General features: G+C 35.4%; 1 long non-coding RNA gene across 1 annotated transcript in view; it reads right to left on the bottom strand.

Moving 5' to 3' along the window:
- LOC123573599 (uncharacterized) overlaps positions 1-25286 on the bottom strand; it is a 197849-nt gene that overhangs the window by 12125 nt on the left and 160438 nt on the right. The window lies entirely within an intron of this gene.

The raw sequence follows: 25286 nt of genomic DNA, 5'->3' as shown, positions 1-25286 counted from the left end.
CCTATATGCAAGCTAGCATGTTAGCCTCTTACAGTTTTGTACATGTCAGAAGACACTAGAGGTAATGGACTGTATTATGCATAGCACAGCAGGCAGCATGAGCTTTATGTTCTCAGTGGTCCCCTGTTCTTTTCCAAGTCCCACAGGGATGACGCAGAGACAGGCATTTGTGGACAAATGCCATTAAGAATGGTCTCCCAAAAGGACAACAACTGAAGTAGCATTTAGTTTATCTCTTTCCCTTAAGACACATGATGATTATAACATGGCAGGTAATTTATTAAGACATATTTAGATTTATTTTAATTTTATTTTATATTACCTTCATTAAAATATGATGATAAACCTTCAAAACTAACATGGTAGTTACAAAAAGTATAGCTATTGGTGTGACATATGAAGTCCAAAATGATAGTTCCAATTACTAGGTAATTCTTCTTCAAGTCGTAGTACAATAAGTCTAGCTTATTCCATAGTGTTATTCTGCCATCATCAACACAAGGCTTCCAAGTTTGCTGTGTGGGTGATCTCCATTCTAACCAGCTGAAAATGAAAATGATATCAGTGGATCATATATGGGGGAGGTTTATGTTGCATGGGAGGGAAAATTTTTCTGTCTTTACACTTTTTGAGTTCTGAGTTCTCTAGTAACAACAGATTAACAAGAAAGAAAATAAGCAGAAGTTTATTGACATGTATACCTAATGTATACTCGAGAGATACCCAGAGAAGTTAGTAAATTTTAAAGAGGTGTCTTAGAGTTCAGACTTCAACTGAAACAAAGAAAGAAAGGCCTTGGGGTGATAGTGCAATTATGGGAGGTGAACAGGAAAAGCACAATAAACAAGGGTAAGATTTGTTGTGCAGATTTAAGTCTGTGCCTTCTACGTTGATAAGCTTTTCTAATAATTTAGAGTCATTCATCTCTCCCTGGAACAGAGTGGGAAGGTTCCCTTACAAATGGAAATTTCCTTTATAGTTGTAAATTTTTCTTACAGAAGGATAAATTCTACTCTAATTTCAGAGCTTCTCCTTGTCTGTAGTTTCTCAAAAAAAAAAAAAAAAAAAAAAAAAAAGAAAAAATGAGCTCAAAATCGTCCATAAGTCAAAGATGCATATTTTGGGGTGGCATATTTTGGTATCCTATAGTGGGCTTGAAAGCGACAAACAACATTTTATCTGCAATCCATTGATTACCCTGTGGTCATATGATCACATCTAACTGCAAGGAAAACTGGAAACTGTAGTTTAGTTTTGTGTTTAAGATGAGGACTTGATTTTAGTAGTTTGAGTCATAAATTTAGGCTTTTAAAAATCCATCTCTAGAAGAAAATATCTAAAATATACATGGAATTTCATTTTGAATATTTCTGTGTGCTTTTAGTAGATCCACTATGGTACTGAATTTATTTCAAATTACTTTCTCACAAACTGAATGTAATTTCGATGTGACACAAATGCATTATTGGTTAATCCCTTATGTCACATAGAGATTACAAACAGGATGATTTAAATCCAACTCAAAAGCATGTTTATGAATGCAATGCCATAAAGTAGCAAAAATAAAAAAAAAAAATGGGGGTATTGAAAGGCTTGTATCCAAAGAAATCAAAACAATTTCAGGGAACAGGGATCTTCCTTAAATATTTTATTATATTTAGAAGAAGTAAGAAATCTGGTTTATATAATGGTCCCTGGCTCAACTTATTTATCCCCACTGCATGCAGAGAAGAAAGGAAACAGTAAAATAATGCTTAGCAAGGTCATAAGCCCAGGCCACATGGAGAGAAATAAAAATGGTGAATCAGCTTCTTGTGAGTAAAATGTAACTTACTCAATGGCTTAGATCTTTGAACAATTTTATCAGAAATCCCTCCTTCCTTTGGGGGAACTAGAAAGTATAACAATATTGGGAATGAAGAATCGTCATTTTTTTTTTTCTGTACTTACATCTATCTTAGTCTAAATTGAATTTAACTTTTTTTAACCACTTCATTTTAGTTTCTCATGTTTCTAATCTCCCTGTGATATTAGCATTGTTCAAATGTGCTTTGTGCATGATCTTTGCTTTTATCTCTCTGTAAATTCTCAGTATTATTCAGAAACCATTTATCCTTGTTGCTATGTGCAGTTTCCAGGGTATTTTTTGCCATTAATTTTGTTTCTCAAAATAACCTCCACACTTTCTCTTTGAGAAGAAGCCTCACAGAATGAATAAACATTCTAAATCAAGCTAATATCAGAAGATTTTAGTCTTAAAAAGTGAACAGGTGTCATCATTCCTCTCAGTTATGTTTAATGATAATGTTGGAGATACCTTCTTTAAATATTTAGTTTAATATGCTACACAGAAATTTGGAGAAAGATAAGAATTATATGTTTAATCTTCTTTTTACTCTCTCTGCTCAAAACCTGTTAGAGCATACTGTTCCAACTATAACAAAAACATATACCATTTATTTAGCACTTACTGTTAGGGGTTCAAGGCCAAGAACTCCTTTCTCTTCCACATCAGGGTTCTGGCTGAAGAAATATACACATGAGGATCTCTAGCCAAATGGAAATCAAGTAGCAATTTTTCTAATTTGTGCAAGCAACTTCAAATGCCAAATGCAGGCAATCTTTTACATGTTGGAGTGAAGAAAGACCAAGAGCTTACATAAAGGTCTAAAATGGCATCAACTCTATCACAAACCAATACTCAATCTTGAATCTTCTTTACTGTGATATGCTACAGGAAGAGCTGGATCTGAAGGGGCCCAGGTAGCCACAAAGAAGAAAACTGCAATATTGTCTAATGTGAAAACTACTCAAATTTACTTGTGAGGAAGCAAAATTCCAGGATACTTTCTATGGATATTTTACATAAGTTAATAAAAAAAAGAAAGAAGATGTTAGAGATGAAAACAAGCTGGGGAGGGTTGTTGCCTTCTCTATTTTGTGGAGTTGTGTTTTATAAAATGGTGATTTTTAAAAATTTAATGCATGATGGAATTTTTGAGCATGAGATTTTCTTTGCAGAGTTATTTTAATAAGAAAAAGCATTGTCTTTAAAGGTCATAGGCATATTCAGACTTTCTGTTTCATCTTCTATCCATTCCAGTAAATTGTATAACTTCATTTAACATTTTGGTGGAGGACAGTTCTCCATGTGACAGACCCAGTTGTCCCCCATTTCCTCATCTGTAGTCCTCAAGAATAACTGTAGAATGTGATGGGAATGCAATATTATGAGACAAGGAGGGACTAGCTAGACCAGCCTAGGCTTTGTTCCAATCCCCACCTAGAAACGGGATGTCCCTCAATATGTTGGCCCAGCATGTCACATTGTCACTAGGGTATAAAATCTGGGGAAGCTGCTTTTTGGGTTTCTTCAGCTGTGGTGCGGATAGGGCACACCTAGAGGAGACTCTATCCACCCTTCATAGCTTTCATAAGTCTTGTGGGCTGGCTCATAATGAATCCCAGGCCTCTCTTGTCCCTTGTTGCCTGTTTATAACTAATAAATCTGCTTCATGTAATTTACCACATATAAGCGCTTTCAGTCTCACCAGAATCCCAATGACAACTTGGTAACCAGCACACAGTGCATTTATTTCACACTTGGTCGTACAGGTATGCTACCAAATAATAATTTGTCTAAAAAAATCTTTAGCTAACTGATAAATGATCGTTTCAATTAAGGACTATGGAATATCTCTCCATTTTTGTGTGTCCTCATTAATTTCTTGTTTTGTTGTTCCCCCTTTATCTTCTTATTCTCTGTAGTCTTCAGATTAGATAATTTCTTTTTCTTAAACTTTAAAGTTCAAGGGTACATGTGCAGGTTTGCTATATAGATAACTTGCAGGTGACAGGGATTTGATGTACAAATTTTCTCATTGCCCAGGTGATAAGCATAGTACCTGGTAGTTTTTTGATTCTCACCCTACTCACACCCTCCATTCTGAAGTAAACTGTGGTGTCTATTGTTGCCTTCTTTGTGTACATATGTACTCAGTGTTTAGCTTCCATTTATAAGTGAGAAAACATGGTTTTTGGTATTCTGTTCCTGAATTGGTTCACTTAGGATAATGAACTGCAGCTCCACCCAAATCCTTGCAAAGGACATAAGTTTTTTCCTTTTTTTATGGTGGCATAGTGTTCCATAATGTGTATGTACCACATTTTCTTTATCCAGTTTACCACTGATGGTCATTTAGGTTGATTCAGTGACTTTACTATTGTGAATAGTGCTGCCATGGACATATGCATGCATAAGTCTTTATGGTATAACAATTTATAGTACTTTGGGTAAATACCCAATCATGACATTGCTGGGATGAATGTTAGTTCTGCTTTAAATTCTTTGAGAAATCTCCAAACTGCTTTCTACAGTAGCTCAACTAATTGGCATTCCCACTGGAAGTGTATTTTCTAAGTCACCACAACCAATATCCAGTTTCTGTGGTTGTCTTATAAATTGTGCAATGGCTACTGAAGCCCAAAAGTTCATGAATTTTTCATTGTAGTTTTAACCTCCCTGAGCAATGCTGACCATGTCCCAATTAAAGGCTAACAGTCATAAATGTTGGAAACTCATCCAACATTGTTTTCTTCCATATTAAAATTTCCTCCATGGATTATCTCTTTTCTTTGATGGTTGCTGCTTTTGCTTTGCAGAAGCTTTTTAGCTTGCGGTCTTACACAAAAAAAGTTTGCCCAAACAAATGTCCTTAAGTATTTCCCCAATGTTTTCTTCTGGTAGTTTCACAGTTTCAGGCTTTATATTTAAGTCTTTAATGCACTTTGATTTTACTTTTGTTTACGGAAGAGATAGGGGTCTAGTTCCTTTCTTCTAAATACGGTTTTCCATATTTAGAAATTTCCTAGCACCTTTATTGAAGAATGTGTCCTTTCCCCAGTGTTCTTATCATCCTTGTTAAGAATGACTTGGGATGTAAATGTGTGGATTTATATCTGGATTTTCTATTCTCTTTCATTGGTCTATGTGCCTCTTTTTATGCCAGTGCCATCCTGATTTGCTAATTACAGCTTTGTAGTATATTTTGAAGTCTGCTTCTATGATGCTTCCAGCTTTGTTCTTTTTGCACAGGATTGCTTTGGCTATTTGGGGTCTTTTGTGGTTTCATATAAATATCAGGGTTGTTATTCTTATTTCTGTAGAGAATGTCGTTGGTGTTTTGATAGGGATTGCATTGAATCAGTAAGTTGTTTGAGGTTATATTGTCATTTTTACAATATTAATTCTTCCAATCCAGGAGCATGGAATAACTTTTTATTTTTTGTGTCCTCTTCAATTACTTTTATCAGTGTTTTATCGTTTCCCTTGTATATATCTTTCATTTCTTTGACTAAATTTGTCCCTAGGTGTTTTACATTCTTTGTAGCTATGTAAATGGGATTGCTTTCTTGATTTCCTTTTCAGATTGTTCACTGTTGGCATATATAAATCCTACTGATTTTTGCATGCTGATTTTGTATCCTGAGAGCCTGATTAGTTTGTTTATCAGTTCTAACAGTGATTTGGTAGAGTTTTTAGATTTTGCTAAGTATAAGATTATGTAGTCTGCAAACAAGACTAATTCAACCTCTTCCTTTCCCATCTAAAAGCCCTTTATCTCTTTCTCTTGCCTAATAGCAAAATATCCATCTGACAAGGGATTAATAACTGGGATATCTAAAGAACTTAACCCAATAACAAAAGAACAAATAATCCAAGTTAAAAATGGGCAAATGCCCCAGAAATGTGTAAAAATATTATGCACGAATTGTTTAAAATGAATAAGATCTGAATAGATAATTCTCAAAAGAAGACATACAAATGGCCAAAAGGTATATGAAAAAATGCTTAACATAACTAATCATTAGAGAAATGCAAATCAAAATCACAATACCATATCATCTCACCCCAGTTAAAATGGCTTTTTATCAGAAAGACAGGGAATAACAGATGTTGGCAAAGAGATGGAGAAAGGAGAACCCTTGTACACTCTTGGTAGGAATATAAATTAGTACAGCCACTATGGAAAACTGTATGGAGTTTCCTCAAATAAACTAAAAATAGAAATACCACATGATCTAGCAATTCCACTACTGGGTATATATCCAAAAGAAAGGAAATCAGTATATCAAAGAGATATTTGCACACTCATGTTTATTGCAGCACTATTCACAATAGCCAAAATATGGAATCAACCTAAGTGTCCATCAGTGGATGAATAAAAAAAGAAATTATGTATACAAAATGAAATTGTGTTCAGCCATAAAAAGAATTAAATTCTGTAATTTTCAGTAATGTGAATGGAACTGGAGATCATTATGTTAAGTGAAATAAGCCAAGCACAGAAAAACAAATATTGAATGTTCTCACTCATACATAGGAGCCAAATAAGTGAGTATCATGACAACAGAGAATAGACTGGTTGTTACCAGAGGCCAGGAAGGATAGTGGAGAGTTGGGGTTGATTAATGGGTACAGATATACAGTTTGATGGAATAAATAAGACCTAGTGATTTGTAGCTCAGTAAGGGGACTATTGTTTACAACAATCTATTGGATACTACAAAATAGCATTCAAATATTTCTAGCATAAAGAAAAGACAAATATTTATGGTGATCCAAAACCCAGTTACACAGACATGACATTTATAAATTATATGGAAGTATTAAATTAGCACCTATTATAGATCAATATAAATAAATAAAATAATAAAAGAAAATTCCTTCTATGATATGCCTAATTTATTTTTGATCTTCCAGAGGTTGTTGTTCAGAGTTAATAGTATTTATCTCTGGAGTGATTACTCTGTTATCACCTACTTGTCCCTCACAGAGGCAGAACTTCAACTGTAGAAATTTTCCTTTATTTGGAGTTACGTTTTATTCTTTGTCATGTATTGTCTGGTAATTATGATTATCTCCTTTGTGCAAAGCTGTGCCCTAGACACCAAACTTTCAGCACTATATAACATGCATAATGCTTTTCCATATCTTTGAAGCATATGAGAAATAAAATCTTTAATTACAAACCATAAAAAATTCTGTGCTATATAGAAATACATATGATGTTGAGACAAGGCATAAGCAAAATGAGGGAGCTAAGCTACGAGGACACAAAGACATAAGAATGGTATTATGAACTTCGGAGACTCAGGGGAAAGGATGGGCAGGGAGTGAGTGATAAAAGACTGCACAAGTGGATACAGTGTACACTGCTTGGATGATGGGTGCACCAAATCTCAGAAATTGCCACGAAAGAACTTATTCATGGAACCAAACACCACCTGTTCCCCAAAAACCTATTTTCCATATCTTTGAAGCATATGAGAAATAAAATCTTTAATTACAAACCATAAAAAATTCTGTGCTATATAGAAATACATATGATGTTGAGACAAGGCATAAGCAAAATGAGGGAGCTAAGCTACGAGGACACAAAGACATAAGAATGGTATTATGAACTTCGGAGACTCAGGGGAAAGGATGGGCAGGGAGTGAGTGATAAAAGACTACACAAGTGGATACAGTGTACACTGCTTGGGTGATGGGTGCACCAAATCTCAGAAATTGCCACGAAAGAACTTATTCATGGAACCAAACACCACCTGTTCCCCAAAAACCTATTGAAATAAAAATAAAATAAAAAGAGGCTAAATGACAGAGTAGCAACTTCTGATTCCAGAATTTTGTTGAATATACTAACATGGAACTCCTCCCACTGATAAGCCTGGTAAACACAAATGGGAATTATAACTAGGGTGCTAAATCCATGAGCTCATATCATAGCTATATAGTGAAGTAAAGCTGAATATAAAATTTAACGGCAAAAGGTTATTGGTAATGTGATGCCCAAGGAATAACAAGTGAAGTGTTCATGGGCCTGTATGAGTCAGTGAGCTGTGACAAAGACCACAGCATAAAATGGAAGCTCTACTATGGTTGCCCCTTCCATAGAAAGGGTACTGGAAAAAAATCTATCCATTAACTCAAGAAAGTAGCAAGGGCACTTTTTTTTTTCTTTAACATTTATTTTAAGTTCATGGGTACATGTGCAGGATGTGCAGGTTTGTTGCACAGGTAAATGTATGCCATGGTGGTTTGCTGCATAGATCATTCCATCACCTCAGTATTAAGCCCAGCATCCATTAGCTATTCTTTCTGATGTTCTCCCTCCCCACCCCAAAGAGGCCCCAGTATGTGTTGTTTCCCCCGCAGCCACGTGTTCTCATCATTCAGCTTCCACTTATAAGTGAGAACATGTGGTGTTTTGTTTTCTGTTCCTGAATTAGTTTGCTGAGGGTAATGGCTTCCAACTCCATTCATGTCCCTGCAAAGGACATGATCTCATTCCTTTTTATGGCTACATAGTATTCCACGGTGAATATATATTGTATTTTCTTTATCCAGTCTATCATTGATGGGCATTTAGGTTGATTCTATGCATTTGCTATTGTGAAAAGTGATGCAATGAACATACGTGTGCATGTATCATTATCATAGAAGAATTTATTTTTCTTTGGGTATATACCGAGTAGTGGCATTGCTGGGTCAATCAAGAAAGTACTCCCATTCACAATAGCCACAAAAAAGGATAAAATAGAGGCAGAGGTATTTCTGCCTCAAGGTCTTTGAGGAATCACCACACTGTCTTTCACAATGGTTGAACTAGTTTATACTCCCACCAACAGCTTAAAAGCATTCCTTTTTCTCTGCAACTTCACCAGCATCTGTTGTTTTTTGACTTTTCAATAATAGCTATTCCGACTGGCATGAGACAGTATCATTGTGGTTTTGACGTGCATTTTTCTAATGTTCAGTGCTGTAGAGCTTTTTTGTTTACTTTTATTTTATTATTATTATTTTTTTGAGATGAAGTCTCGCTTTGTCACCCACACTAGAGTGCAGTGGTGCAATCTTGATTCACTGCAACCTCCACCTCCCAGGTTCAAGTGATTCTTCTGCCTCAGCCTCCTGAGTAACTGGGACTAAAGGTGTGTGCCATTAGTAGAGATGGGGTTTTACCATATTGGCCAGGCTGGTCTTGAACTCTTGACCTTGTGAGCTGCCCACCTCGGCCACCCAAAGGAACTTTTTAAAAATGTTTTTTTTGGTCACATGTATGTCTTCTTTTGAGAAGTGTCTGTTCATGTCCTTTGTCCACTGTTTAATAATGTTTGCTTTTCACTTGTAAATTTTTTTAAGTTCCTTGTAGACTCTGGATATTAGGCCTTTGTCAGATGGATAGATTGCAAAAATTTTCTGCCATTCTATAGGTTTTCTATTCACTCTGATAACAGTTTATTTTGCTGTGAGGAAACTCCTTAGTTTAGTTATATCTGAGTTGCCAGTATTTGCCTTTTTTTTTTTTTTTTTGCAATTGCTTTTGGCATTTTCATCATGAAATCTTTGCCTGTGCCTATGTTCTCAATGAATTGCCTAGATTTTCTTCTAGTTTTCATAGTTTTGGGTTTTATGTTTAAGTCATTAAACTCTTTAATTTTTGTGTATAAAGAAGGGCCCAGTTTCAATTTTCTGCTATGGCTAGCCAGTTCTTCTAGCCCCATTTTATAAAATAGGGAATCTTTTCCTCATTGCTTGTTTTTGTCAGGTGTGTTGAAGATCATATGGTTGCAGGTGTACGGTCTTACTTCTGAGTTCTCTATTGTGTTCCATTGGTCTATGTGTCTGTTCTCCTACCAGTACCATGCTATTTTTATAGTTTGATAGAAACAACATTGAATCTCTAACTTGCCTTGAGCAAAATGGCCATTTAAATAAAGTCGATTCTTCCTATCTATGAGTATGAAATGTTTCTCCATTTGTTTGTGTTGTGTCTGATTTTGTTGAGCAGTATTTTTTCTTGTAGAGATCTTTTACCGCCCTAATTAGCTGAATTCCTGGATATTTTATCCTTTTTGTGGCTATTGTAAATGGGAGTATTTTCTTGAGTTGGCTTCCAGCTTGGCCATTATTGGGGTACAGAAATGCTACTGAATTTTATACATTGATTTTGTATGCTGAAACACTGATACAGTTGTTTATCAGATCTAGGTGTCTTTGGGCAGGGACTATGGGGTTTTCTAGGAATAAAATCATATTGTCTGCAAAGAGAGATAGTTTGACTTCCTCTCTTCCTATTTGAATGCCTTTTATTTATTTCTTTTGCCTGATTGGTTAGGTTAGGACTTTCAGCACAATGTTGAATAAAAATGCTAAGAGTGGGTATCTTTGTCTTGTTTTGGGTCTCAAGGGGAATGCTTCCAGCTTTTGCCCATACAGTGTGATGCCCACACAGTGGATTTGTTATAGATGGCTCTTATTGTTTTATGTCCCTTCAGTGCCTAGTTTATTGAATGTTTTTAACATGAAGAGACGTTGAGTTTTACCAAAAGACTTTTCTGCATCTATCAAGATGATCATATTTTTTTTTTTGCTTTAATTCTCTTAATATTATGAAGCACATTTGTTGTTTTGTACATGCTGATGCAAACCCTTATCCCAAAAGTTGACTTGATTATTGTGGATTAGATATTTCATATGCTGCTGAATTCCATTTGCTAGTATTTTGTTGAGAATTTTTGCATCTATATTCATCAGGGATATTGGCCTGAAGTTTTCTTTTTCGGTCAAGTGTCAAATATAGGTCCAGAATACATTTCTTTGTTTACTTCCTCTATGATATATCTAATACTGTCAATAAGGTGTTGTAGTCAGCCTCTATGATTGTATGGTTATCTAAGTCTCTTCAAAGATCTCTAAGAGCTTGTTTTATGAATCTAGGTGCTCCAATGTTGGGTGCACATATATTTAGGATAGTTATGTCTTCTTGCTGTATTGAACACTTTATCAATATGTATTGTCCTTCTTTGTCCTGTTTGATTATTGTCAGTTTAAAGTCTGTTTTGACTGAAATTAGATCAACAACCCCTGATCTTTTTTGTTTTTCATTTGCTCGATTGATTTTTCTCCATCCTTTTACTTTGAGCCTATGTGTTATTGCATGTGAGATGAATGTCTTGAAGACAGCAGAAGGATAGGTCTTGCTTCTTTATTCAGCTTACTACTCTACAACTTTTAAGTGTATACGGTATTTAGCCGTATACATTCATTGGTAGTATTGATATGTGCAGATCTGATCTTGGCATTTTGTCATTAGTTGGTTATTATGTTCACTTGACTATGTAGTTGCTTTATAGTGTCAATGGTCTATGTACTTAAGTATGTTTATGTGGTGACAGTAACAGTCTCAGTCTTTTGCTTCCATGTTTAGCACTACATTAAGGGATTCTTTTAATGCCAATCTCATGGTAATAAATTCCCTTAGTATTTGCTTTTTGGAAAATAATTTTATTTCTCCTTCACTTATTAAGCTTAGTTTGGTTGGTTATGAAATTCTTAGTTGGAATTTCTTTTCTTTATGAATGCTGGATATAGGCCTGCAATCTCATGTGGCTTGTAAGGTTTCTGCTGAGGGGTCTACTGTTAGCCCGATGAGGTTGCTTTTCTAGGTGACCTACCCCTTCTGTCTAGCTGCTATTAATATTTTTTTTTACTTTGACCTTGAAGAATCTTATGACTATGTGTCTTGGGGATTGTCATCTTTTATAGCACCTCACCAGGATTCTTTGCATTTTCTGAATTTGAATATTGACCTGTCTGACAAGGTTGGGGAAATTTTGGCGGATCATATTCTCAAGTATGTTTTCCAAGTGGCTTGCTCTCTCTTCTTCTCTTTCAAGGATGCCAATAAGTCATAGGTCTGGCCTCTTTACATAGTACCATATTTCTTGGAGGTTTTGTTCATTCTTTTTTATTCTTTTTTCTTTATTTGTGTCTGACTGAGTTGATTTGAATAACTTGTCTTCAACCTTTGAGATTCCTTCCTCATCTCAATCTATTCTCCCATTCATTCTTCTGGTTGTTTTATGAAATACTTGTAGTGAGTTTTTCAGCTCTATCAGAACAGCTTGGTACTTTCTTAAAATGACTGTTTTGCAATTCAACTCTTGTTTCATCTTATGGATTCTTTAGATTTCTTGGATTGAGTTTTACCTTTTTCCTGAATCCCAATGACCTTTGTTGTCACCAAGATTCTGAATTCTATGTCTGTCATTTCCATCATTCTAGTCTGGTTAAGAACAACTGATGAGGAGTGAGTGTAGTCATTTGGAGGCAAGAAGAAATGAACTTTTTGAGTTGCCAGAATTCTTGTGTTAGCAGTATATAGTTTCTATTATGTCTATTAAAACATTATTGATTATTATACATATATATCTGATTCATGTTATTTACTTCCTAGAAAATTCTTTACCATAAACCACCCCTAATTGTAGGGAAGATACATCTAATGTTCATTTTTCATTTTTCTAAAGGATCCTCAGTTGTAAACTGTCAAAACTTATATAATGTCTCAATTTTTTAGGCAATACCTTATAGTGGTTTCAGACTCAGTAAGGTAATGATTTCAGATTACAGGGATTTTGCCATTTACACATAGAAACATATATTGGAATATTAAGTATTTTCTGTGACTATTTACTGTATCACTATTTTTAAGGAACATTAAGAGGTCGTTTGATTCAGGTGCCTCCTTAAAGACTGTTCATTATATTTTCATCCATTCATTCAACACTTACCAAGAACCAACAGTGTAGTGCCATAAATGCTATGACACATACGAATCAGTATCTACCTTTAAAAAGGTTACAATTTAGTATGAGAAACATGAATTGTGACAAATGTTTGGGTAGTTACATGCAGAATACTGAAATACTTAATATTAAATAAATATATTTTATTTGGATTTATTGGAAGAGGTAAAGGACAGTCAGAGAATCAGGTATCATTTAAACATTAGTGGTAAAGCATATAGATGAAAAAAATAGATTTAAGGCACTGATATGTTTTTAATTATGTCCTCCTTACTGGGAGTTATTAAAAAATTAAACACTTTCCAATATTTTCCAATTGTTCTAACCAAATTTTGCATACACTGGGATGCTGACAGGTACAAAAGTCACAAAGTAAGGAGTGGGGATTATCTTCTGATTTCATTATGTATCAAAAATATTTATTACAGTCACTCATAAGATAAATGTCTGAAAAAGGAGAAGAGAATTACTCAAGAACATGTGAGACTACTTATCAACAAAAAGTACTAGCAATGGAAATTTTCAGATTATCATATTGTTGATCTTTATTCCTTTGGATTACTTCAATAGAAAAAAATACTGTGAGATCACAAGAACTATTTATATAAGACAACTTCAATACACCATGATATGCTGAATCTTCAAGAGGCCATGCCAATATTCTATCAGGCCTTCTGCTTCAGGTGTCTGGAGAATACAGGAAGATCAGTTAATTCTTTGAACATGGGTCCATTACTACACTTTATTTGTTCTAAAGGGAGTTCTTGGATCAGAAGTAATGCTATGTGGAATGGTATGATAGTATATAAGATATTCTGTAAATACATAAATGGGAGTTTGGCAAAAACATTGGGAAAGCAAATCCATATCCACTGTTCCTATACAAGTCAGTACAAAGCACTGACTGCCACGATGAAAATGGTTAATATATAATCAACGAATCAACCTGCAGGCAGATTATCCCAGGGAGTAGTGCCATACTGAGGATTCAGCATTCATCTCTACTGCTCCCAGATTGGGCATTCAACAGTGGCTGTATCAAGGTCATCCTTGGTGAAAGTCCATGTGGCTAAGCCTATGTATAAACTCCACATCTTCCATCAGGACCATTTTTAATGAGTCAATAAGGTAATAACAGGATTAGCTGGGGAAATAGAGTCATTCTACTCACTTGATTATTAACATTATTATTAAGTTACATTATTAACATTTTCCTCTGCTGGGGTCACTCTCTGGTGAATATTTACATAATACACAAATATATCACATTCTTTGCCCACTCAGAGAGATTTATCCATATATTCACTTTCCCAACTTCTGCATTACCTATTTTCCATTCATGTTCCTTTCCATGTCCCTGAACACCCAGCAATACCATTGGCTAACTAGTGTCTACTGACCATGAATCAATAGACACTCAGAACTCTGGAATTTCTGCTTCAAGGGAAAATAAAACACAAAGTACACGGCTCTAATTTCTTCCCCCTGGGAGAATTTTTATTCACCATTATACTTTTAGGATGTCCCATAAAGGGGATATAATGCTATAGTTTTTGGATGGTGACTACCCGTTGTGCTGAGCTGTCTGAAAACCAGGTCAGAGTTTTCCCAAAATCGGTCAACTGATGAACAGTCAACTGTTCAAAGAGAGCTTCTCATCAAGCCATAGGTGTGGGTAGAGAGAGAGAAAGTAACGTAGCAAGAGTAAGGACATTTGCCGACTTCTCACGTAACTTGTGTCTTCAGGGCCTGCTTAAACTGAGATATCTATATATCTTTCTATCTATCTAGATTAGATTACAGAGAGAGAAAGGGGGGGGAGAGAGAGAGAGAGAGAGAGAGAGAGAATCTAACCCACCAAGCCATATATCTATATATGATGGATTGCTCATGTCACTTTTCCACTTGGTGGCCTATGGATAACTGTTTAGTCTCTACAAATGCTCAGTAGCAAGTCAAAAGCTGTTTCTCAAAAGGAAAGTAGTTATCCATAGAGTATAGAATGGATCTGCTCCAAAATACTAAGGGTCTGCACTGTGATTCATAAACACTCCAAACAACATCCCTATCTGCCACTGACACTTTAAACACCACCGGATCTGATCATTGTATGGCATAAGTGGCCAATCAGCTTGTATGGCAGCCTGTGTCTTTTGTAGAGCCTTCTCTTGTTCTGGACTTCACTCAAAACTAGCAGCTCTTTTTGGTCACTCATTGAAAGGACCAGAATATTATACCAAAAGGAGGAATATGTCGCCTATAAAATCCAAAGAAAACCACTAAGCTTTGTGAATCTGTTTTGGTTGCCAGACGGGCCAGGTACAACAACTTATCCTTCATCTCAAAAGGAATATATCAACATATTCTACCTCACTGGGCCCCTAGAAAGTTAACAGAGGTTGAAAGGCCATGACTTTTGTATATTTATTTCCCATCCTTTAATACACAAGTGTTTTGTCAATATGTCTTGAATATTTGCTACATTTTGTTTGCTAGGTCTAATTAGCATATCATCAATATAATGGACCAAGATAATATTTGGTGGGAAAGAAAGGTGATCAAGGTCCCTGTGGACTAAATAATGACAAAGGGATCGAAAGCTGAAATACACCTGAGGTAGGACAGTGAAATTGTATTGCTGACTTTACTAGCTGAAAGCAAGCTGCTTCTGGTGGTCTTCACTTACAGGTATAAAGCAAAAAAACATTTGTCAGCACAAAGATACCAGGGGATGTGTTACTTTGCTCAATTGATGAAAGCACAAGTTGGAATAGCAACTTCAATTGGAATCGCCACATAATTAAGTTTAAGATAATACACCATCATTCTCTAAGAACCCTCTGTTTTCTGCAGATACCAAATTGGTAAGTTGAATAGAAATATGGTGGGAATCACTACCCATTCATCCGTCAGGTTTATTACAGTGGCACTAATGTTTGCAATTCCTCCATGAATGTGCTATTGCTTTGAGTTTACTATTTTTACAGGAAAAGTTAGTTCAAGTAACTTCTGCTTGGGGTTCCCACCATAATAACCCTCACTCTACAGGTCAAAACAACAATGTGGGTATTCTACAGTTGCTGAACATGTCTTTTCCAATTATGCATTCTGAAAATGGGGAAATTACCACAGTAAGAGGTCAGGGACACACTGAGTCCACTGTGAGATGAACTTCAGCTAAAACTCCGTTGATCATCTGACCTCTGTTAAATCCTTACTCCAACTGATAGACCATAGTGACATTTTGTGTCTTCTGGAACTAGTGTCAGTTCAAAGTCAATGTCAAGTAATTCCTGAAAAGTATGATTATTTCCTTTCTCTCAATGTACAGGAGCCCTGCTAAATGGCCATAACTCACTGTGGGGGCAGGCTAAGGTAAAGATTAACAGTAAAATTTTGGCTGTGTAGTAGGATCTTTCCTCAAGGAAACCATGAAGAATCCTTGAATGAAGAATCCTTCATTCAAGGGGTTCTTAGTCTATAAACTGGCATTAAGTCCAGGAATTGATTGAGAGGCAGAGACTCTCTATTCTGGTGATTCAAGTTAGACATCTGTTCACTCAACTAAAGTCTCTTCTGCTTACATGAATTAAGTAAGGATTTAGTTGACCGTCAAACTATTTATTACTTTTGTAAGGACTCCATGATCAACTAGCCAAGGCTATATAGGTTTCTGGATTGCTTCGGCTCTGCTCTCTGCTAGGGTAACTACAACTACCATGTCTTGGGCAATCAAGTATCAACACTTAGCCCCTTCCACTCTAGTATCCCATTTTCCCCTTTGCATTTAGGGTTGCCAGTTTGATGGTAGCATTTTACACTTGAATTTATGATTGGCATAGGAGAATAACACAGGATTCTGGGCCTTCACTCAAAAATTTATTTCTCACATTTGTAGTGAAAGGTGTGTTCTATTAATCCTCCTAGTGTAGATGAACATTTCTTGACACTATTAATCTACACTATCATTCCAATCTCTCTAAGCCCTCTGGATATCCTACTCTATAATATACCAAATCATTTCTGACATTTCAGCTTCTTTTAGTAGAGCTACCTTTGGGTTCATATTTTAGCCAATAAGCCGAAAAACTGTTATGGCCATTTCTAACACTTTGAGTAAAAACACTGTCCAGAATATCTGCTTAGTGGGCCTTTATTAATCAATTAGGCCTAATCTAACTTTATGTTCTTTCCACCACTATCCACACCCTTATGATCTATACCCATACATGTTCTTCAGATTTCTGTATAATTGAGAATAATCATGCAGTTCTTTTAGTGTGTAGAACACCTATTCATGGGTTACACTTTGTACCGTACTCTTTGGAGCCTGCTAAAACTTAGTCTAATTATGAATCTAGAACAAAGAGGAGAGACTGAAGTAGCACTTGTCTAGAATCAACAGTGGCTTGCAAGGAAGGTGATATGATTTGGCTGTGTCCCCACCCAAATCTCAACTTGAATTGTATCTCCCAGGATTCCCATGTGTTGTGGGTGGGACCCAGAGGGAGGTAATTGAATCAGGGGGCAAGTCTTTCCCATACTATTCTCATGATAGTGAATGAGTCTCCTAAGGTCTGATGGGTTTACCAGGGGTTTCCGCTTTTGCTTCTTCTTCATTTTCTCTTGCCACTGCCATGTAAGAAGTGCCTTTCTGTCACCCAGGCTGGAGTGCAGTGGCACGATCTTGGCTCACTGCAACCTCTGCCTCTCGGGTTCAAGTGATTCTCCTGCCTCAGCCTCCTGAGTAGCTGGGATTACAGGTGCACTCCACCACACCCAGTTCATTATTGTAGTTTTAGTAGAGATGGGGTTTCACCATGTTAGTCAGGGTGGTCTCAAACTTCTGACCTCGTGATCTGCCCAACTTGACCTCCCAAAGTGTTGGGAATACAGGCATGAGCCACCATCCCCGAGAATACCCTCACTTTAACAGAAGACACCCTGGGAAGTAAGGAATTCGATTTGCTTTGTAATCCCACCATTCAAGAGACAGTCTGAGTTTGGTTTTCTAAAATCTCAGTCCTACGATTACGAAACATAAAGGTTTCTTTCAAGGAAAATATAGAAGCTTTCAGGTCATTCAAACTCAGCTTGAGATGAGAATTTGACATCATGAGCTCATCCTTATCTCCCCCTACTTTTTCCAGTGCTATGAGGACCAGCCATCTCATATCATTATACTCTTCAATTTGACTACTATAAAGTATCAACTATTAATACATTGTCACCTAGTGACTTCCCTTCTATATGTATTTGATTAGGGGTATGCAAAGGTAATATTTTGCATATTTCTATTGCCACATCATGTCATGGATGAACAGTGCCCTCTTTACCATTGAAAATAGAGGCATTAGTACCTTTAGATCTAATCAGATTAGAGTAGCAATTCAACAAAACCCAGATCCTATTCAGAAAACATAATCCTTAATATTCCTTAATCCTTAATTCCTTAATATTCAACAGATACCTGACTGATATAAATGTTGGTACCAGAAGTAGGAAACAGTGTGCATATATATATATATATATATATATATATATCTTTTTTTAACAGAACCAGTTATATGTATTCAATATAATATATTGAATATATTTATATATTATAATATATATTAATAACATAATAATATATTCAATATATTATATGTTGAATATATGATGTATATTCAACAAAAATACATTATGTTGGATATATATAATATTATGTTGAATATTCTGATATATATAACATGACCAGTTTTATATATATACAACTATATTTATTATTTATAATCAATAATTATACATAAACAGAAACTGGTTCTGTTTCTGTGTTGAGTATATATTATTTTGGCTTGTACAATTGTGGGGAATTGCAAGGCCATTCTAAAATCTCTAAGGCTGGTTGTTGGGGAGGGCAGGCTAGAACTCTTGGTCATGAGTGGAAGCTGATCTCCGCAGGCAGACTTTTTTCTTCTTTAGGGAAGCCTACATCTGGTTCCAAGGCCTTTCACCTGATTGACTTGGGTAAAGTCCCTTAGTTACTCATTGATTATGAACTATAGTCACATTTACAAAATACCTTCACAGAAAGGTTTAGATAAGTGTTTATTGAGAAACTGTTTACCCTAACATAACACATAAATTGATCATCATAATCAAGTTTATTATTTCAAATACTGGTAAATGGAAAAAAATAATAAATTATAAATCTTGCTATTTCCTTAATAACTGTATCACTGGGTATCCAAATAATAAATGAGGGAAATGTATAACAGAATCTAGAAATTTGGTGTTTTCAGCTCCATGGTGTCAGTCCATATATTGCCATATGAATTTTTCAGATCCAATTTGAAAAAGTATATCATCTAACAAATGAACAAGAAATGACAGAAGATAATATCATCATGTAGTCACCCCAGTGAGTTAATGGATCTAGGCATTGAGCAGAAATAAAAATGAGAGAAAACTAGACATTATCTGTAGTTGACAAAAAACATACCACCATTTATAACCTTTCCAGAGGTTTGGACATGAGTCTCATCAGGCCTCTATACCCAGCTGCCAATTTGCTTAAAATACAGAGAGAGGAAAAAGGAACATTTTAAACCATACTATGCATATAGAATCTAGACTGTATAAAATTTTTCATATCAAATAGTCCATGTTTATCAACAGACGAATTATAAAAAAACTAAAAAAATGGATGGGAGTCTGTATGCTAAAAATAATCATGAAAGCTATATCAATCTTTTTAAAGAACAAAACATACTGTTTAAATATGCACACTTGGGTGATACTCTGAAAAAATAGCTGTTTACATAGTAGATTATTTTTTATAATTAAATGCTTTAGAATATCAACTACAACATTTTACATTTTCATGACTCTCTTAAGGGATCAGATTTTCTCGTGTTTGGTCATAAGATCCATGTAAATTAGAATTTTTGCTACATGGATTCTTTTTTTTGGGGGGGGTTTAATTTTTTTATTATTATGGATTCTTGATACTGGGAGGAAACACCAGCATGTAAGTTATTATCAGGAAATCTTATAATTTTTATATCTATTTCTTGGTATGTTTAACATCATTTCTTTTCTTTTTTCTTCTAATTAGCAGAAACATTCATCTTTGTGGAACTTGCTCTTTGTCTTCAAATATAACTGAAACTAGTACTCCCCATTCACAGTTTTGTGCCCATTTTGCAGGCTTGGAAAGTCAAGGTGTATAAACCCATGGCTACAGTAACTGATACAGAAAAGAGAAAGAGATTCACTTACTCAACAAACATTTGTGACAAAATTAGACCAATCAGAGTCCTTCCAAGGGCGTTTTTCCACTAAAATAGAATGTCATTTTCCCACTGGCATTGATAGGCTATTAGGATGTGAGTCGGGTTCTGCCAGTAACCTTTTCACCAAGCATGTGGACAGAGAGTTTAAGCACAAGAGAAACATAGCCTTGACATTATTAATTTCATGAATTCAGCAGTGCCTAAAGCCATGGACGACAGACTTCCCAGTTATAGAAGCCAGCAGTATTATTACTTGTATCTAAAAGATTTTCAGTAACATATTTAAGTATATTTGAAGATTTCTAGGACATAAAACAACATGGAAACTATGGTTATCATAAGCTAAGACTACATCTTTGCTAAAGAGTCTAAGGCATGAATTTTATGCAATGCGAGAGAATAGAATTGGAAGAAGATTTGAGAACATATCTTCATATGAAAGCACAGATGCCTTTTAAAAATGTGCTTTATTTGGTCTGAAATGTGTCCAGCAAGATGTTTATAGTCAATAAAATTTCTTCAAATTCTACAAGTTGAATTAAACTTTGTATAATCCCTGTTACTCTGTGGCCCTGAAGGTTCTAGCCATAGATAGTTTGATTTCTGTTTGCCCGATGGACAACTAGATGGAAGCATCTTACTGGCAGTTGGAAATGTAGAATTCAGGCCAAGGAATAAGTTTAAAGAAAGTTTGAGGAGAAAATTACATGTAATTATTTATCAAAAGATTATATTACAGTGCCTGGAACAAAGTGAGAACTACACTAATAATACAAGGGTGATTATGAGCCAATCAGAAGGAAGTCATTTGTAATTAGGAATTGAGAATCTTTAAATTTATATCTTAAAATTACTTCAAATTTTATTTGTTATATGGGTCTGTACTTTTGTTTACATAGTAACTATTTTAAAGTTAATATGTATAAGGCCATAATCACTAGGATATATGAATATATGTGTGCATGCATATTTACATTTTTTACAAAAATTAGCATGCTGGTAGTTTCTTTGAAGGTAGTTATTATTTCCTAAGCAAGTTGCAATTTCTCTGAGATTTAATATCCTTTTACATAACATTACTAAGTTGAATCATATCATTCCAGTTAGACATATCTAAGCATGCAAATGAATGCCCAAAGCTTGTATTTTAACTATGGAACGACATGTGCATGCTTGGTGAAATACTCTAAGCAAAAATCAATATAATATTGCCTCTTGTGAACATTGTTTGAGTGAAGGAATCAATTCATTGAACAATAAAAGCAATTGTATTTTGAAAAATATATATAAATAATAAAAATATACTATATGATTTCTTTCACCACAAAGGACAGAGGATGCAAGTACAAAGTCTGGAAAATATATTTTGTATATAGTATAATGATACATTAAAAAACTGGTCAGGCTCAGTGTCTCACTCCTGTAATCCCAGCACTGTGGAAGGCTGAGGTGGGTGGATTGCTGGAGACTAGAAGTTCGAGACCAGCTTGGGCAACCTGGAGAAGCATTGTCTCTACAAAAAATACAAATATTTGTCAAGAATGGTGGTGTATGCCTGTAGTCCCAGCTACTTGGGAGCCTGAGACAGGAGGATCAATGGAGCCAGGGCAGATTGAGGCTTCAGTGACCTGTGATTGTGCCACTCTACTGGGTAGAGAATGGGTGATAGAGTGGGACCCTGTCTCCAAACAAAACAAAACAAAACAAAAGAAAAAGGAAAGAAAAGAAAGAAACCAATAAAGTCCCTGAGCCATTTCCTGTAACTAAAAGACATCATTTATCAAGAACTTGCTATGGGTCAGGATTTTTTTATTTTTTTTTAAGATGGAGTGTGCCTTTTGTTGCCCAGGCTGGACTGCAATGGCAAAATTGGCTTACTGCAACCTCCACCTCCCAGGTTCAAGCGACTCTCCTGCCTCAGCCTCCCAAGTAGCTGGGATTACAGCCACCATGCCCAGCTTATTTTTGTACTTTTTAGTAGAGGCGGGGTTTCACCATGTTGGCCAGGCTGGTCTCAAACTCCTGAACTCAGCTAATCCACCCGCCTTGGCCTCTCAAAGTGCTGGGATTACGGGCGAGGCATGAGGACCGTGCCGAGCCAGCACAGGATTTTTAAACACCATGATTTTAACAACAACCTGACTTGTTGGGTAGGAGTCCCCCCATCTTGCAGAGTAAAAAAATGGGGCTCTAAAAGACCAATATACTTCTCCAGGATCAAATAATTTTGAGGGGATTGAATCAATATTCAGAACCAGATATGTTTGTTTCAGAGTCCTACAAACTTCCATTATGTCAAATTTTCTCATTATGGTAATAACAATCTTAATAACATAATGCTGATAGTAACAACAGTACTAACAATTTAAGTAGTACCAGATACTGTCCAAAATGATTTTATACATTGTGCCATTTATTATTTATAGCATTTCTACGAGGAATGCAGTACTAACTGTGCCATTTAGCAGATAAGCACACTGAAGGAACTTACCCCAAACATACAGTGGCAGGACCTGTTCCACTGCCTGTCTAAACAAACCATATTAGCTCTCAGATAGCAAGGAAAATAAAATCAACCATTTCAGTGTTTAGTGGAATCCATCAGAAAACATTCGTTGAAGCTTCAAATGTGTCTTTTCTTATTTAGCTTAAAATTACTTACCAAATATAGTTCTTGTTATGAATATTGTATTGCCATGCTATATATGTAAATATGTCTAAAATTTTATTTTAAAAGCCTTTATAAAGAAGACATCTCAAATTTGCTAAGTAGTTAAAAGAAAGGTAAAATATGTTTATAGTTTATGCTAAAACTAACCCTGCTAGCTTATTTTATTTATGAGAGTTTATTCTCGAGCATTAGCTCACCGAAGCAATGCGTTCAGAATTTTAAATTTTGCATTGTAAATTACAGGATTTGATTTTAAAAGGACAACAAAAATATTTACACTTTTTAAAAAATATTACTTTGTTAAATCTATAGTACTCCTTTTTAGAATATCGGAACAGCTATAATTCATAAGAAAGGTGAAAAATAAATATTGATAAGGCACTTAGCAATATATAAAACTATGATAGTTCTAGAAGGGCTGCTTTGCAAGCACTCTAATACATGGAAAATTTCCAAGAAGTGTTCTGAAGTCTAATAATTATCATCCCAGATGCCGGATTGTATCTGCGTGGGATGAGCTGAATGTGCTGTCACATCCGACAGAGTTGCCAATCTTAAACCAACTGTGACTACTCTGTACATTTCTCTCTCTGGGGCATTAAAAAAATCTTAATTAGCTTTTGTTTCCAAGCAGGGCATCATTTTTCATGATGTTACTTTCATTTTCCTAGGATTATTACAATCAAATTGACCTTGACATTTCATCTACTACAATAAGTGCATATATTTATGCAATATCTAAATTCAAGTTATTAAGATAAAATCAGAGGTTTATTAAAAACACAAATGTCCCTTTAATATTGACGCATGAGTTTGTAATATGCAATTTGGAATCATGTTTATATATAGTACACATGTATCAAAAAACTAACCTACTATTGGAGACTTGTTGATGACCTAAAAATGTTAATAATACAAACAGAAGAAAAGGTGTATATGATGTTATGAACCTATATTGATGGTATGATCCATGCATAAATGCACATTTCCAGAATGGCAAAAAAATGCTTAAATAAAGTATATGTTCTAATTAGTTTAGAGAAAATTGAGAAAAGCTATAGTATAATATATTCTAAAGTTCTTTGAGTTCCCAAGAGGGAAAACATTATACTAGTATAACATATTCAGATATTGTTCAGAGCCTGGTATTTTTGAATAATTTAACCTAAACACATTTTCATTATAAAGTGCAACTTATTTGAAATTTGTCACACAACTAACTTCAATTTGAGTATGTATCTTCACTGAGAGTTCAATATCAGGTAAAACACCTCACAGCAAATGAAAGGGAAGGACCAATTGTCATTTACCTTTATAGATATTAATAGTGTGTTTAACAAGTAACAATATGCATCCTACATTTAGCAAAGATGCTGCTTACTAATGACATCTCATTGCTTCACACAGCAGGGGCACTCATTCTATTTGGGCATAACGACTGAGCTAACATCCGTTTTTAAGAATGTATGTTATCATCATTCATTACAGTACTACACTGAAGCTTCTCTGGGAGGCAATAAAGAACAAAATGTATATTTTTAAAAACCCTCATTTTCCCCCTAAATGCTTGAATTAAGCTGCAGTCTTTGGTGTCAGAGAGTTGAGTTATGTCCTACAGCAATGCTTCTTTCAGAGTACATCATGCCTGCAGATTGGGCTCTGATTAGCCTCTGAGTTTTCTAATACAGTCTATTGATTTTCTGCTACTGTAGCTGCCGTTGGATTTTGTGTGCTGGCACAGGGGTTCTGTCTTTTGCATAAGAGAATGATGAATGGTTTTCTGTGAGGCTCCAAGCACATACTTATTTCCTGTTCAATAAGGACACCCGTCAATATCATTTAAGCAAAGAAAAACACTGAGACAACCCCGCATGCCTATGAAACAATTTGGATTTTCTTCATATTCATTGTGAATTCTAAATAAGCTATGCACATTCCATTCTCCAGAAAACTGGAAAGTGCATTCAGTACTCTTAAATTCCTTTACCTTTAAGGTGGGGAAAAAATAAACTTTGTTTTTAAAGGTAAAAAAATGCATTTTAATGAAATTATACTAGGAAAGCAATTTCATTTTTTATTAGCCACAACACTGATTTAAAATGCAGACTAGCACTAAGTAATAAACCAATATGCTGAACTCATTTAAAAAAATCTCATTTTAAATGAATGCACAAAATTATAATCGTGGGGAACTTCCTTACTTTTACACTACAAAGAGTTAATTTCTATGCTGACACTGATTTTTTTTTTTTTTTTTTTTTTTCAGTAAAGATACCAGATTGTCTTAGATCAGGTTCACTACAAGCAGAGTTTCAGAAATGCATTTTTGTGCAAGTGATGTATTGAAGTGGTTTGGGATGACACCTGTAAAAACTGAGGGAACAAAAAAATAGGTGAGGGGAAAGTTAAGCACAGGTGGAGGTGCAGGTAGAGTGTGGCCCCAGTCTCATATTCCAGAGAATCCAGGAGTGGAAATGGTACCACTCAACTGTCCCATCTGGAAGTAAGGGACCAGTCTTTTTCTCACGGTTGGCAGTAAGTCATTAAGGCTGCCTGCAAAGTGGAAGAGAAGCACTGTTTCCCCAATATTTCTGTGCTGGACAGTTCCCATCAGCCAAGGGCAATACTCAGGGGAAGGGACAGCTGTGGGCTGCAAGCAGCCAGCACTTAGCAGCTGAGGAATG

The sequence above is a fragment of the Macaca fascicularis genome, chromosome 5, assembly GCF_037993035.2.
Source record: "Macaca fascicularis isolate 582-1 chromosome 5, T2T-MFA8v1.1".
Classification (NCBI taxonomy): Eukaryota; Metazoa; Chordata; class Mammalia; order Primates; family Cercopithecidae; genus Macaca; species Macaca fascicularis.
Note: the sequence above shows the minus strand (reverse complement) of the source record. Positions and strands in the feature narration are given on the sequence as shown.